General features: G+C 45.3%; 1 protein-coding gene across 1 annotated transcript in view; it reads left to right on the forward strand.

Moving 5' to 3' along the window:
* The first annotated feature begins 2,298 nt into the window (after window positions 1–2,298).
* Window positions 2,299–16,048, forward strand: part of LOC114875458 (LIM domain only protein 3-like) — a 58,980-nt gene continuing 45,230 nt past the window's right edge. Inside the window, exon 1 of the mRNA XM_029185758.2 lies at window positions 2,299–2,693. The gene's annotated coding sequence lies outside the window, so the exon portion shown is untranslated. The remainder of the gene's footprint in view (window positions 2,694–16,048) is intronic.

Consider the following 16,048-nt stretch of genomic DNA (forward strand, 5'->3'; position numbering starts at 1 on the left):
GCTTTATTTAGCCGTTAATCGCTCAATTAAACCGGATCGTTCGAATTAGCTTTTAATCCCGAACGCGGAGGTAGCGTGCGAGGTATTTAAAAAAATCGAAATGAAATTTTTAGAACGAACCTCTGTTTTGTTTTCCACCGCTCCCACCACCCCTTCCCGATCTTCTATTCGGTTAACAGTTACGCCGTTTTCCCCCTGTTATTACCGTGTTGTATTATCGTTTAACGAATATCGGAGCCGGAGGGCTCTTCTAAAATAATAAAAGCGAAATTGATTTATTTGCTCACACCGGCCAACGGAAACAAACGGTAATTTTCGTAAAACGATATTCCGACGATAAATTCTGGTCAATGGGATGGATGGATGATTTTAAGGAGACGGGCGAGGGGAGTGTTAGAGGGATAAAGGGAAGGAAAATATCGAAACAGATTGGAAAAAAAAACGAAACAGTGTAAATATTTAACTATCAAACGAAACGTTTCCACGGTATTTTTTAGGAAATCCGATATCGATTGCATGTAGTGTAACGTAGAGCGTTACGAACGGAACGGGTTATTCTCGAAGAGGCCGTGAATCGTTCAATTTTATCTTCTGTTGCAAAGCGACGAACAGTCGCGTATCGCGCGCCACCGGCTAATCTAATCCCGTTTACATCGCAGCACGGTGGTAGGATTGACAAGCACGGAAATAAATCGAGACTGGAGGAACGCGTGCACAACACCAGGTCCCGTGCAAATCCGTGCTTTCTACCTGAACAAATCGAACGTCGACCGATGTAAATGAATTCCGCTCTAATTGCAATTATGTGCCGGCGAGTGCACATAAATGTTCGCCGCGTTATACCGCGATATATGACGCGTCACTCACGGCCGGGCCGTGCGTCATTGTGAATTTATGAAATAGCAATCGCGAGCTATATCCGTATCGAGTCTTGCACCGTTCGTGTCATAATTGTAATCAATGATTGGCGTTATATATAATTGGCTGCCGAGACGACGGACCATTACGTATTTACGTGTCACCGTCTGATTTTCACTGCAACGAGTATCTGCTGTCTAGACACATCCTCGATCTAACGTGACTTCGCAATTATACAAATTATGTCAGTTACAGATCGTTCACAATGACTTACTTGTCGGAATAATTTAACTCGTTATTTCGGATGTCTTGGGAAAAACGTCAGAAAATTTTGGCAAATCGCAATCGTTCATAAAGGAATTACGTAAACGAGAAATCAATAATAAATGACATTACGCTCTTCTAGGGCTAATGCGATTCTCCAAGGGTAAATCATTAAAACGATGCTAACCGTGCAAGCCAATCAGCAGGCATACCATGTAAATACACGATGGAAATTCCCCATCCTCGTGGAACGACGGACCGCGTGCTCTTTGGCTAGAAATCACACCATCCTCCTAACTGATTCGATGTTTAGCTAAACCGATTTATTTATCGGTCGGCCGTGATTAGACTTTCACTTTACCGCGGACATACGACCGCGCCAAACATTGATCGGTCCCCGATTGATTTGTTAACGATGTCCCGATTCCGAAAAACAGCTTTTGCGGCCCGCTCGTGTACGCCTCGGTTTCGCTTCTTTTCTCGATAATGCCAAATATACCCTCACCTGTTGCTACCGAAGAAAAATACGCTTTGTCGATCGATGTCGTCCGACGAATTTTCAAATATCATAAGATTTCTTTTTTTCTACGAATGTCGCGATGTGTGAAACGATATTGTTCTATAACAAATTAATTACTGCGGTAGTGATCGGTGATTATAATTAAAGGGACTATACTATATACGTTTATTTTTAATTTTTTATTTTCAGGTAGGTGCACCATAAGGTTACCGATCATCAATATCCAAGAGTTCTCGGAGCTTGTGCAAGCTTCAAAGAGGACAAAAGTTCACCGAAGAGTATCCCGGCAAAAAGTTCGATGAATAACATCAGCATGGAGCACGTTAACTGGAAGAGCGTGTCCTCGCGAGTCCACGACGTCATTAGTTTGCCCCTTAATTAGCCCGTGTGACCCGTTCTTCGTGTCGGTGCGGATCGTGGAAGCCAGTTTGCAAGTTCTCGAAGCTTTGGTCCGGGAGAGAGACCAGTTTCTCAGGCTCGTTAGAAGCTTAAGGAAAAAGCACGTTAGGGGTGGGATAGCATAGGAACGTGGACACCCACGAAGACGTGCCCCTTTTCGCGATGCCCTATCGTCACCCCGTGCTTATTCCGCCCCTTAAGCTCTGGCCACACCCGCAATCATGCGCAGTTTCCACCCATCGTCCAATGAAAGCTCGAGAGCTTGCAAGCTCTGCCGAGCGGCTTTCGAGCCGAACCACTCCGACAAACACCACGTGCCACGCGGCCGAGTTGCACGTGCGTCCGCGGAGCTGTCGAGCTTTTGCGCGTCGCGCTCACCAATCGAAGCTTTCGTCCTCGAGGAAAGAGTCTAGTCTACGCAGACCTTTCGTTACTTTCCAAATTCTTTCAATTCTTAATCATCCACTTTGATCGTTGAATATCATTTCGATCGACTGTTACTCTGCTACCTGGTTCCGCACACCGAAAACGTACTGGCGAACCAGAAGGAGACACTACTAGTGCTCTGTGATACTTGGAACATTGGCAAATCGAGCGGAGAACGTAGCTGGAGGAAGAAAGTGTAGAGACTTTGACAGAATCACAAGAAAACGTAAGTAACAATTTTATTGTTTGCGACAGAGTAGGAGGTTGAAACAATCATACGGAATCAAGTTCGAAAGTTGGTTGTCAAGAATGTAAGAATGGTAGATTGCAAGCTTGGTCGATATTCAACAAGTTGGTCCTTCTTTTATCTTCCAAAACTCGACCCTCCGTGCCACCCTAGCTTCGAGCCCTTAACAGGTTCGCTCTTACGTTACCCTCGATCCCTGTGGCAGTAACTGTGTCTCCTCGGTAAGAGATCGTTGACAGTTTCCGTTTTAAAAGCAGACAGGGGTGGGACGGTGGTGTTGACCTAACTTCTGACACTTCATCCATAGAAAAAGTGTTTCAACAGAAATTAACCTATGTGTTCCTAATTTTACGTAATTTAACATGGAAATAAAATGAAATCATCAATAAATCCAAAGATCATAGAAAGGCATAAATAAAAAAGAAGAAAAACCACCGAAACCAGAGAAAAAAACAAATGACCAGAGGGAAACAACGTTTATCCGCTTATCCGCGTAATTCTTTTCGCGGATCGGTCGGATGCTCGCGGAGGAATTCGCGCGCCGTGGGCAATAGGTGTGGCCATAGGTGTAACATATTTATGTTGTGAACCGGCCGAGTGCGGGCAATAAATAGCGAGCACGAGCGGGTACAGAACCACGGGGGTGCGAGAGGATAGGTACGAAACGTAGGGGTAGTTGGTCGAGGTGCGGGGCTAGAACGATTACGCTTTCCAAACCCCTCGTTGTTTGAGCGAGTCAGTGGCACCGCCACTGGCACCGCACCATCCCTCCTATCTACCCCTTTCACCTCAACCCACCCCTATCACCATCTATCTTTCACTCCTTCTTTCTCTCTCTCTCGTATCTCGCACTGTCCCTCTATCACTTCTCTGCTTCGCATACACAGTTCCATCTTCCCCCTCACCGCAACTGTCCCGTTTCAGTGGACCATCTATGGTGTCTCAACAACATTATTCGTTTGTTTCCGCCATCTATGCACATAAACTGAGACGTGCAATTTCAGTAGTGGGAATGTCTAAACGAGCGCACAGAAAATATGTAATCTGAGTTTTTGCAAGATTAAAGGGAGGATAGTTTTACCCCCTAGAATTATCCTTAACCGAGGGAAATTGAAGAAAATTCGAAAACTTGTTAATAAGTGCAAGTTAGCTCGATGAAATCTCGAACGCGGCTGGGTACTCAGACACGCAGGAAAGCACGCGTGGGAGGCATGGAATCGGTTATGCGGACCATCTTAGGAGGAGGAGGAGGAGGTGGAAAGCACCCCTCAGCATTCCAACAATCTCGACCGATCGAGAATCGAAGGATACAGGAACGCCGCGTCGAGTGGCCGCGTGTGTCGGCTGTCCGGCAATCCTAATGATGCATATCTCTCCTCGGTCCGTTATGTCTTGAATGTCTCGACGATGCGATATCTGGTGAACAGGTATCGGTCAACGAGGCGAGTGCACAGGGTGTCAGAGGGGGGTTCAACGACGGGAGAAGCACGAAAGCTAGTTGGAATCGGGGTGGTGGATGGTTGCAATGAGGTTGAGAGTTTGCGGCCGGATACCAGTCTAACCATGTCTACCGTACGTTTACTTGCAAGCTTGCCAGACGCTCGTACGCGTCCTCCACGTATCGTCAGCATCCGAGCAATGTGACTCGAGAGTCCGCGTCCCCGCTGACCATGCACCTTCTTCTATATGCCGGTTTCTCTCAAAGGATCAGCTTCTTCGACATTTATAAAAATTTCTTTTCGTTTTTTTTTCTCGACGCGTTAATTTGCAGTCTTCAAAGCAAACTTAATTACTGTATGTCTGATAAATTCAACTTGAATCTTTAATACATTGACTGCCACGGTAAAAATGAGACGTTTTGAAGCTCTAATTAATAAGAATAGAGATAGTTATTTGAAGCTTTCTTTAAAATTTTCTATTTTACATTATTTGTACAATAACAATATTATTTTCCATAATCACCCGATGGCATTCAAAGTGTTAAATGTATTTCAAAACTTATCGCCATTCACATTTGTATTACAAATGTTTTCGTCGGAATTGCGCCTCTTGTTTTCTGCTTTGCTGTCGCGAGAATTAAATGAAAATCGCGTGCTCCTGTTTCTTTTACCCTTAAAACGCGTGATCCTTTCGAGAGGAGTGGAGCATAGCGAGATCACGGGTTCTATGTTCGGTGAAATGGAAAAACGAAAAACGTATCCATTTAACATACAAACGCGCACGAGTTAAATGAATTTTTTAAGAGTCTCTTTCGCAAAAGCACGCCAGTATTTCGAGCCTGTATCCGCGATAGCAGAGCCGAGCGTGATTCGAGGACACGCGATGTGTGCGTACAGCGTCGCGCATTCCGCGCCGAGATTGCGCAAAAATCGGGCAAAACAAATGCAACTAATTTAACTGCTTTCGAACAATTAATCCGAAGCATTTAATTTAATTGCACCGCAGCCCGTCGAGACTGGCCAGCGTCAGTTGAAACAACAACCGATGCGAGACCCGGATGGAATTTTCGGCTCGGCGCACTGGACTCGAATTCTTTCGTACACAAACAAAAAAAAAAAAAAAACACACACCACCCGCACAAACGTGCGAGCACGCACAAATTCAAAATGCGGCCGGTGGACACCGAAAGATGGAAACAAATACCGAATGAACGGTAACGTAGCCGTAAAAAAAATCGCAAACGGTAAAACTATAGTGGTTTTTCCAACAATTTTACATGCGTCGAATATATACCGTTTATTTTTCGATAACGGTTGACTTTTCAGAATATCCTCTCTTAAGAATAGTGTTCGATCGCTGTCAAAACGTTGCAGAACAAAGAGAAGAATTTCTATATAAAAAGTAGAATCGAGAAGCGGACAAGAAGAATCGCAGCGTTACAGCGCAAGAAAATCAGAGGCTCGTGAATAATCGTTTAGAGAAGGGTTGGCGGTGGAAAACGAGCTAGTGGGGTGGGTGTAATTAATAGCAAACCCGTATAAATCAGAGACAGGTTGGATGCACGTTGGTATGCGCCGTTACCGATGCAGGATTATGCCCAGAGGGGCGGTTACCCCCACGACCCGCTAATTTTTCAAACGGCCGCCATAATGGTCCTGGCTAATTACTGATTTTTATCTCCGGTACTGCGAGAAAGAGTGGTTCGGAGGATTACACGAGAGAGGACGGGGACAATCGAAGAGAGGAACACCGAGCGAGAGAGAAAAATACGGAAGAAGAATAGGATTCGGGTCAACGGTCGTTTTGTATTGCGATTTTAAGCGACCGAAGAATTTTTCGCGATAAACCGCACAGCCCTGTTATAACCGGGCTTTAACTGGGAATTCATCGTACCGCAATCGTTGCCAGAATTTTTACGGTTACCATGGCGATTTTTCTCCTTCTACCCTTACGATGTAACCCGAACGATATTCCGCACCGAGCAGCTGAGATTTATCGACGAACAGTTCGCGAATAATTTAAGGTTCTTAATTTTAATTCACAAATACAATTTTGCAAATACCAAATAGAAACTTAGCGAATTCACAGGAGAATTGCTGTTCGCGCTACAGGACGTTCCAAGTTACACACAACGCAGGTATTCTGGTCTGACGAATACAGTTAACTACCCCCAAACACCTATGTACTTAACGTAACCCATGTAAGCTCACGCTAGAACAAATTTACCCCCCGACCCCGACGGGCCGCACTTCTCCGACCATCCACTTCGAGTCCCTTCTCACCCCCTCTAATTCTCCCACGAAGCTCCGATGTTATGAAGTTGTGTTGAACTTTTCGCGAGCATAGTTTGCGGAACACCCTCGGGTGACTACGAGGCTTACCTTGGCTCGTGACATATATCTACGCGAGCTCCAACAAACCGTCGCTGAAGGGAGAAGCAACCGAAGGGTGATTTGCGCGAAATTTGCGGAAGAACGCGTCGAGCGGTTCTCTCTTTCGATTTCAACCACGTCTAGCCGGAAAAGTCGGTAAATTGCTATCAGCTACCTGTTGCCCATCTTCGTGGAACGTCAATCGACGAGTCGCGTGACAATTTCCTTATTTTCAGAGAATTAAACGAAACGAAGACGTGTTAAGGCTTTTGTTGCGTGGCTCCCATCTTCCCGCTTTTGAAATCAATTTCGCTGATGTCACTTCCCCGCGATAGGAGATCGAATATTCTCATCCGACATAAGGAGAGATAATTCGTCTTACAAAAATCCCGTTCACCACGAATTTCCAATTCGAAAGCGCACCGTGACTGGTCCGATAACAAACGTTAAGGGGCGGACAGGTGAATCGAGAAGCAGGAAAGGGAGAATAATTAAAAGAGAATCTTCGTTTCGCGTCGCGTTCAAAAAAGTGGAAAAGTGGAAAAGAAAAAGGTTGCGGTGGGTCTTTTTCGAAAACGATTCTTTTGTTGGAAACGAATTTCTTTCAAGGTAGAGTCGCTTTTTTCTACCGGAAGTATTCGTATACGTAGCGTATGCAGCTAGAACAACGCGCGCGTTAGGAATTCTCGGCACGGTGGTCGGAGCCAACAGGCCTCCGTAGAAACTTACGGGCCAACTTTGAGGGGGTAACAGCATTACAACGTTATTAGATTTACCGCAAGCACCTACCCCCGAGGTAGATTGTACATTGCACACATTGCCGTTCCAAAGTATAAGTAACCCTAAACGCCGTGGCTCGAACCAAGGCTGCAGTGCCTCCAGTGTCTTGTACATTAAATTATGCGCGTGTGCCTCGCAGGTACGAATGAGAAGCGGTCTTTCGATCGAACGATTTTCAATGAAGAATAACGTATAGGTTTCGTAAACGTTCCGTTAGACGTACCTGAAAGGAACCAAGAGTTGTATGTGCTTACAGAGAAATAAAAAAAGGAAAAAAAAGAAATGAAAACGATAGAAAGGAGAGAAAGAACGACAGAGAAATCCGGGAGAAATTTCGGTGCGACTAGCTATTGAGTAGCTACCCTTAAGATAAGGGGTGGTTTCACCCCGTCCCTCATACGTTTCCGCTATCTGACGCTAAACGGCACCGTTGCTCGTGGTCTTCCACGTAAAAGGGATGGCCCTGGCAGGATGGTTCTACATAATACGCCGGCACATTACTGTCGAAACCCCATTAGATAAGCGGAATTTAGAACGGCGAGACAGGATTTTTGTACGGACGACGTTCGTGAAAAATCACCGACCCACCGCAACCTTTTTCTTTTCCTCTTTTCCTCTTTTTTGAACGCGACGCGAAACGAAGATTCTCTTTTAATTATTCTCCCTTTCCTGCTTCTCGATTCACCTGTCCGTCCCTTAACCTTTCGTTATCGGATCAGTGACGGTGTCCTTTCGAATTGGAAATTCGTGGTGAACGGGATTTTTGTAAGACGAATTATCTCTCCTTATGTCGGATGAGAATATTCGATCTCCTATCGCGGGGAAGTGACATCAGCGAAACTGATTTCAAAAGCGGGAAGATGGGAGCCAGGCAACAAAAGCCTTAACACGTCTCCTACCCCTCCCCAGCCTCATTTAAGGCTAACTGTCCACAACGGGGGTGCAAACTACCCTTATCTGCGGACGTTTATGCCCACGCCTTATCTAGCTACCCCGGACTGCTTCGTGCTTGCTAACAACTAGGTATTCTCTCTTCCAAGCCAATCTCCTTCCTCGAACAAAACGACCTTAAGTCCCCCACCCTCTTCCTTCTCTCTGTTCGTTCTATCTAACTACTTTTGCTTTGTTATTTGTTTCTAGCTTTCTCTGCTCCACTTCGCACCGGGTTTATTTCAATTTCCTCCCTAGCATGGTTTTTAAACTCTCGAATAAAATGTACTATCGGTTAAAAGTGCGACAGTATCTTACTTAAAATTAGATTATACGATTTCTCTGGGCGACTCGAAAGAGACGATATTTTATTATTGATAAGTGATCCATTATCTTTGACTGACAGTATATATTTCACGGAATTCATCCAGGTATTCGGGATTCAAGGATTTCGATAATTCCTCGTTTAAAGAACTAAACGTTCAATCGTGTCGTTGTTCCATCATGAAGATAGAATCTCGTCTGACTTTCTGTCAAAAACGCCGATATGTGTTTTATTCGGTTGAATAGTTCAATATCGATATTCCTTTCACGTTTTACCTCCAGGACATCGGTTGACGTGGTTGCTGTGTACTCGACCGTATTTTCGAAATGAAAAATCAACGCGTGCTTTCAACCACTCGCATACGCGATTACAATGTCCCTGTTTTGTTTTTCCCTGTCTCTTTTTTCTTTTTTATTTCAGGTGTATGTACGTTTTTCCGGAATCTAAATTCCATTTAGAAACGACAGGCCAGGTTGGCTGTGAAATTGAAAGCGAAAATAAATTCCTTTGATCCGTGGAACAAATCGACGAATTGATGAAAAAAGAAAAATTAATCTTTTTTTCTGAAAGGTTTCTTTAGTTTCAAACTAAAAAGAATATCCGCGCGTGGAACAATAAAAGAGGAGTCGTTTAGGAAGTAATAGCGCAATTTGGCTGGTGCGAATCTATAGAGCAAAGTAGAAGGTGGCGATACGGAAAATCGGAAAGCACGATGCTTTCTTATCTCGCAACTTTCCTTAAGTTTCGTTGCTGTTGGAAGGACGGTTACCATGCGACTATGGGGTCGCTGGCCGGAGGATGTTGTGGTGAAAACAAAGACGTTACTCGCCCCTATCTAGGGTTGTAAAATAACCTTCGAACGAGAGCAAAACAGGGTGGGTAATAAATGAGATAAGCTTCGTATAGATTTCTCGCGGGAGCGAAAGGTATAATCGCATTCTTTCTTCCCTTTCAATTGATCTACCTAATATCATCGATACTGAGTCATCTATCGATAAAACTTTGAATATCTAGCTGGTTACTGATAAGTAGCCCAATCGTCGTTTTAGAAAACAAATATTTCAACGAACAGATGTTTTCTTTTTTTTTTGTTTATCCGATTACGTATGCCCCCGTGTGTTTTTTCTGGCATAGAGAAAATTGGAAAACACTCGAGGCTAAATTCATGAAAAATACAAACGCGTTGTTTCACCGCGCCGAGGTTCACCCCTCGTGTCCCCGGGAACATTACAAACAACTGGCCGATTTTCCGCTGATTTTCCTGAATGAAACCTGCACAGCCGCGTATTGGTACATCGAACTAATTGGAAGTCTTAATAGCACTCGACGTAATAACGCTGTCGGTATCGGGGTGTGTGCATCATATCGATTGGAATCTGCAACGGACCCCTCTTGTTTCCAACCTACTCTTCCGTGCACTCGATCTACCTCCGTCGACCGATAGCGAATCAACAAACGGGACTGATTTGATTTCATTCATCAGTTCCAAGTGATTTCGTTCGTATCGGCTGCTCTTAAGTTTCTTTTTCCCCCGCGTTCGAACGAGACCGGTATCATTTTAATAGCTGCCACGGTATTTCAGGCAATACAATTTAACGAGAATTAATTATTTGATAGTTTAAGCAACTCTTTCGGTTCGCTTTCTACCCGAAAGAACGATTTAATAGAATTTTTCCAAGAAAGAGTATGAAAAGCGAGGCAAAGAAGGAAGGCACGTCTATTGACATCACGTAACCGTGCCGTGATTTAATATAAACTGCACAAAGCTCCACCTTTGATAGTCAGATATGAAATACTCTTGTCCGAGGAGTGCCCCCTTCGAAGACAGCCTCCCTCCGCTGGAGGGTGCGTTCGAGCGTCTCGTCGGACTGCATCAAGCGGTGATATTTTCCCTACCCCTTCGTCTGTCTCGGGGTCGACACACGAGTATTCCGTAGCAAAGGGGCTACCGGTGTACTGGGCTTTGAGGGCTACGAACGTCACTGGAATGTACGGACCTTTTGCATGGACGAACGTCACGTGTCTGAATTCCTTCCGGAGGTGAACATCTTATCACCGTACAAGCTCAGAGTTGAAATTGTGAATTGAACAATACCTAATAGTGTTTGTAATGTACAAAGGAAAGGAATTCGTGCTGTTTCGAGGAAAATAGAAATTGAGAATGGTTATTATGGTTATATGGAGAATGGTTATTATGGAATGGGAATATTATGGTTAAACTTACGACTGGCCCATTTATCTTCTGGGAAACTGACAAACGTTCCGAAGCTTCGTATTCGATCGTATTCAATCGCGTTCGCGTCGCCCACTAATTTTCTTTATCTTCGTTCAGTCGAACGAACTCGTTACCGATGGCATTTTTAATCACAGCCTCCGTTGCTGAGCTTAGCTTCGGTGGTGAAGATCGCGGTCGGTGCGGTCGTCGTGAAAGATTGAAATCGTTCGGAGAGATACCTACACGGATGAATCGACGCGAGGAACTTTGTTCGACCAGCCCTTAGGAATCGCGAATACCCCTCGACAAATCCAATTACGCGTATCGCGTTCCCATTGGTTCGTTGGTGTTTGTACGAAATAGTAACGGGCGATCGAAGCGCGGAAAATCCATGGGAACGCGTTCAATCATCGAGCGTGCGCCAGCGAAATTTCATAAGCGAGAATTAACAGGATGGCTGCTTTTTATTAGAGCGCGAATGGAGTGAAACAATTCAGCGTCATTTAATTTCGTTTGTCAGAACGACGGCGTGCATTATTCCGGGACGACCATTCGAACCTTTCCTGTTACGAATCGAGCCGCGTCAAAAATATAAATTTTCCCGCGTGCAAACAACGCGACCCGGCCATCGCCGAAGATACGCCAATTGTATGCTCGCGATAACGAAACTATTTTCACCGACGCAATGAAATTACGCCGCGGTACGGCTTTGGACAACGTTCGAGCTGAAAAGTTATTGATATTCGATCCCGTGGACGAAACGTCCGAATGAAATATCGTTGTTGAACTAAACGTTTAAGCGAACGACGCGTCGTTCGTTATTATCGAATCTGAGCCATTTTCAAAATCCAAATTTCAATTGAAAAGATTAGAACAGTATTTATAAAAATGATCCGATTCAAAGATTCCTATCCGCGACACTATTGAAATTCGTGCAAGCATGAAATCTTTCTGAATTTCTGCTCCATTGGTTCGTTTTCCGTCACGTATATGTCCGTGTTTATCGACTTCGAATCGAAGTTGATCGTCACAGTCGAATCGAAACGTCGAAATCACGAATTGGCCTTTGTAAAGTATGGATTTGAACTAGTCAGGTAGAACGCGCAGCATGCGATACGGCTACCTATCGGTCGTTTCGTAGAACGCCGCGGGCAAAGCTCGATACCACGGGGGCTTTATTAGTTCGCGGTAATAAATCAAAAGGCAGATCAATTTTGCGCCGTTCCCTGATTTCCGTTCCGCTGGAAAATCAGATATAAATTTCCGACTACGATCGTGGTATCGCGACATTCAGCCGCCCGGCAGCACGCTGGTCCGCGGTCGCGGAGATGCGGCAGATATTGCGACGATGTCATTCGATGCTCTTAATTTCATCGCTGCCCGCTTTATTCCGCTTTCCATCGTTCCGTCGATCGATATCGAGTCGCGACTGATTTCTCCTCGTTATCAGAATCGGCCGATTGCCAAACGTTTCTCGTTCATTCAATTTAAGGATACACATGCTCCTTTTTTAACGATAATTATCCATATCTTATCATTAGGGGTGAAAGAAAGCAACCTTTACAACTATTTTTCTGACAGTTAGTTGCGCAGATAGCGTAAGGCGTTAAATTAGTTTTTCTGACGCAAAACAGTACGTCACGTCCGGTTGAGAAATTAGCGTTACCGCGTGCACCGTTGACTAACGATAGAGGGTCCCGGAGTTCACGAGGGTGACCAGGCGGATGGCTCCCATATACATACACACACATATATATGTATATATATCGACAGGCGCACATCGATTATATGCTCGATTAATTCGCGACCGTGCCGACCCTTGATACGCTCGTTCGCTTATTCGCCCGTTTGTTCGCGCGACCACGAATCTCGCGATCGATTTCGCATGAAGCGTGTTGCGCCCAGGCAATTTGCAATTTTTTTTCGTTCCATCTCCCCTAGGTGACTTAAAATGAACCAGCTCCTCTGTTTCGTTGTAATTCATCGCGCGGACCAGAAAGACGCTTCATAGAATCAAATTGATGGACGGAAAATTACTAGGGCCGACAAAACAATTCGAACGATCCTAGATGGAATCTTCTGCCTTTTATCGGTATCCCATCGATACAGTCGGCGAACGATGGATAGACGAGGTAATTCCGAATTCTAGTGAACCCGCCGCTTGATAGGAGGGACCGTTGGATCGATTAGAAATCTAGATCGCAATAGGGCGAGAGTTATTTCGCTCGTTTGCAGAGAAATTTCGTCGTCGTACACGCGATGCTCGAATGCATGCTCGCAATTCTGAAAGGACGAGTATCCAGCGTTACGAAGGGATGAATTTGGATTTGGATTTGAAGGGTAGTGCGACGCGGCGCGGCGGCCGGGCCAGGGGCGGCTTGGAGAATTGGAGGCTGGTCGAGCAATTAGCGAGCCGTCAGTGGCATAGTGGCTGACAGGAGGCTATAGAACCTAGCCTCTGCCACCGCCGTCTCTGGATTCAGCATCGTTTTCACCTACGATCGTCGGCGTTTGCCTTATTCTGCTACCGAAGTATCGTGTTACCCCTAATTAGAATATCTAACAGCCGATGGTACTATGATCGTTGCTATCGACGTTTCAAACAGCGTTTCAATACGTTCGCTGCTAATGCAGCCAGCTACGCTGATACGTGCTTTATGGATTTCTATCAAACAAGATAATTTCGTCGATGTATCGAATCATGCACCTATACAATATTTTTCCACTTTTTTCTTGACAAAAGAATTTCTCCTTCAAAATTTGAAAAGAGTTTATTTAAGATGGGAGAGATGATAGGGAACAAGTTCAATTTTGACCACTTAACGTAATCGTTTCCTGAGCGAGTTACCGTTCGATCCTGTTTGATCAGCCTCGATCTGACGGACTTGACGATTCAACGGGGCGAACGAGTTCGGGACGAAAGTGCAACGTGGCAGCGCGCGAGCAAGCAGCAGAATGCGTTCGTGCGGTCTGCGGGCCGTAACTGCTAATTAGCGCATACAGGTCTGTATGGTAGGCTCGAGGGTTGGAAGACCGCCGGTGCAGGCTGTGCAATGCGCCCCTTTATTAAATACCATCGAAATTAAAATTATAATTGCATTCGCTACCCCCTCGGCTCGACAACGACCAAGCGCGATACTTCTCTTCGTGCTTGCTCCCCTGTTGCTGGGGCCCCCTCCATCGTAAAGGATTCGTGGCGAATTAAAAAACAGGGAAAGATCACTCGAATCAAAGCGGTTTGCATCGATTTCTATTGAAAAGAAAAAAAAAGAGAAAAAGCACCCTCGGCGTACTTTTATTTTCATTTAAACAAAAGGAACGAAATCAAAGGATTTTCTTTCCAAAGGGTTCTATTAGGTTGGTGCGTAAGTCCGTATTATTTCCGTACAAATACTTTTTTCCAATAATACATAACAACTCAAATCAAGTTATAATCTGTAGAGTGAAACGAAATTAAAAGACAAAGAGTCAATAATCGTCAAAGAAATCCCGGGTAAGGTTGATAATTCAATCGGCGAGATTAATCAGATGATCGAGTTCACTTGGAACTCGAACGAATGCACGTCGGTGATCGATTCTTTCTCCCCTGGCCTCGTTTCCGTTTCCATTTCTGTTCCCTTTCCGTCGACTCGACGACGCTACAACGGGCATCGCGTTTCGGTCAATTTGCGTTCGAGTCAGGCGGACACTCGCGGCGATTCAATTATACCGACAACGAAGTTTGTTCGCATCAAATGCCGAAAGGCTGAAAATCAATCCAGGGTGCGATCGGTTTAATGGGGGCACGCACCACGTGCCGCGGCCATTATGTACCTCGCCCTCCGCCACCCGCTTTCACTGCCACTGCCGATCACGACCTCCAGCGAGGCCACCCTGTTTCACCCTCGCCGCCCATGCCACACGTACCCATACCGCAGCAGCCGTTACCTCGCGGTACTTATGTGTACAGACCTTCGCAAAAACGATCCCATTACCACGAGGAATTGATTTTTTTTCTTTTTAATCTTTCAAATCTTTCAAATCTTTCGAGATCTCGTTAAGAATATTTTTTTTAAACTCTTGAAACGAAATGAGAAATACATAATATAACAGCAATCTTAAAAAGTTCTAATTATCAAAGGTGAAAAATTCGATGATTCGATGAGAAAAACGAGAGGAGAGATCAAGAGTTGTTCTCTATTCAGAGAGGCAATCGACTTTTCCGACCCTCTCTTTCATCGAAATCAGAACCGGTCGGTGTGTATTTAAGAGTACGTGACCGGGAAACTGGCCGCGTGACCCCTAATTGATAGCCGTCGAAGTAGTTAACGGGAAATCATAGGTTTCGAAGGGAGCGTAGCAGAAGGTTGCGGAAGTCGCCGTTGGCGAATCAGCCGGTGCTTCGGTCCTGGAAGTAAAGGGTTGGGAACACGTAAAAAGGGGGCAAATCGGTGTGTGCGTGAGAGAGAAAGGGATGGGGTTAGCAATTTTAAACAGTCTCCGGCGACTCGATCCTCCGGTATAGCGGAGTCCAGCTAGTGAGGCTGAGCGTGCAATGATTGATGCCAGGGCGGTCGGTATGGAGGGGTGAAAGTGAGGAGGGCTAGAGGATCGGTCCTACGGCCTGGGGAAATTTAATTAACGTAAATGCCGCCGCCACGGCCGGCGTTACACGCCGTGTGTGGCAATCGCTCATATGCAACTGGCCCCTACCCCCATCCTTCTCTTTCTCTCTCTCTCTCTCTACCTTCGAACTCATCCCCCAGTTTCACCCCCGCAATTCTCTTTCTCTCTTCCCCATACATCCACACGTATGCATTCTTCTCCGTCCGCGCGTTCAAACCTTTCCCCAAGCATATCCAAGCTACCGCGCGCGTTGCCCTGATCGGCCAGCTGGGGGTTATTAAACGTTCGGAACAAGGGGTAAGGGACTTCGATTGCGGCCCGATTGATGGATCTTGGAGGCCGTGTTGCTTCGATCCGGCGATCTCGTGCGCGATAAGTGAACGGGTTACTGAACGCCGAGGAAATCCTGCGAATCGAGGACACCTGTGCTTTCCTCCAATTTACCGACTATACTGGTGACGAATTGAAAGATAGAAAGAAAATTGGATCAGGTTCTTTTTCTTATAAAATAAGATAAACGTACGATACACGGTATAAAGTTAGAAAACATCAAATAATCGTGCCTTGTATCAGAAACACAATTAGGAATTAAACGGTTCCTTTCTCCGACCGGTGAAATCAAGATGAAAGTTGCTCAAGCCTTTGATTATATTTTACACGGTCCCGG

The sequence above is a fragment of the Osmia bicornis genome, chromosome 1 (assembly GCF_907164935.1).
Source record: "Osmia bicornis bicornis chromosome 1, iOsmBic2.1, whole genome shotgun sequence".
Taxonomy (NCBI): Eukaryota; Metazoa; Arthropoda; class Insecta; order Hymenoptera; family Megachilidae; genus Osmia; species Osmia bicornis.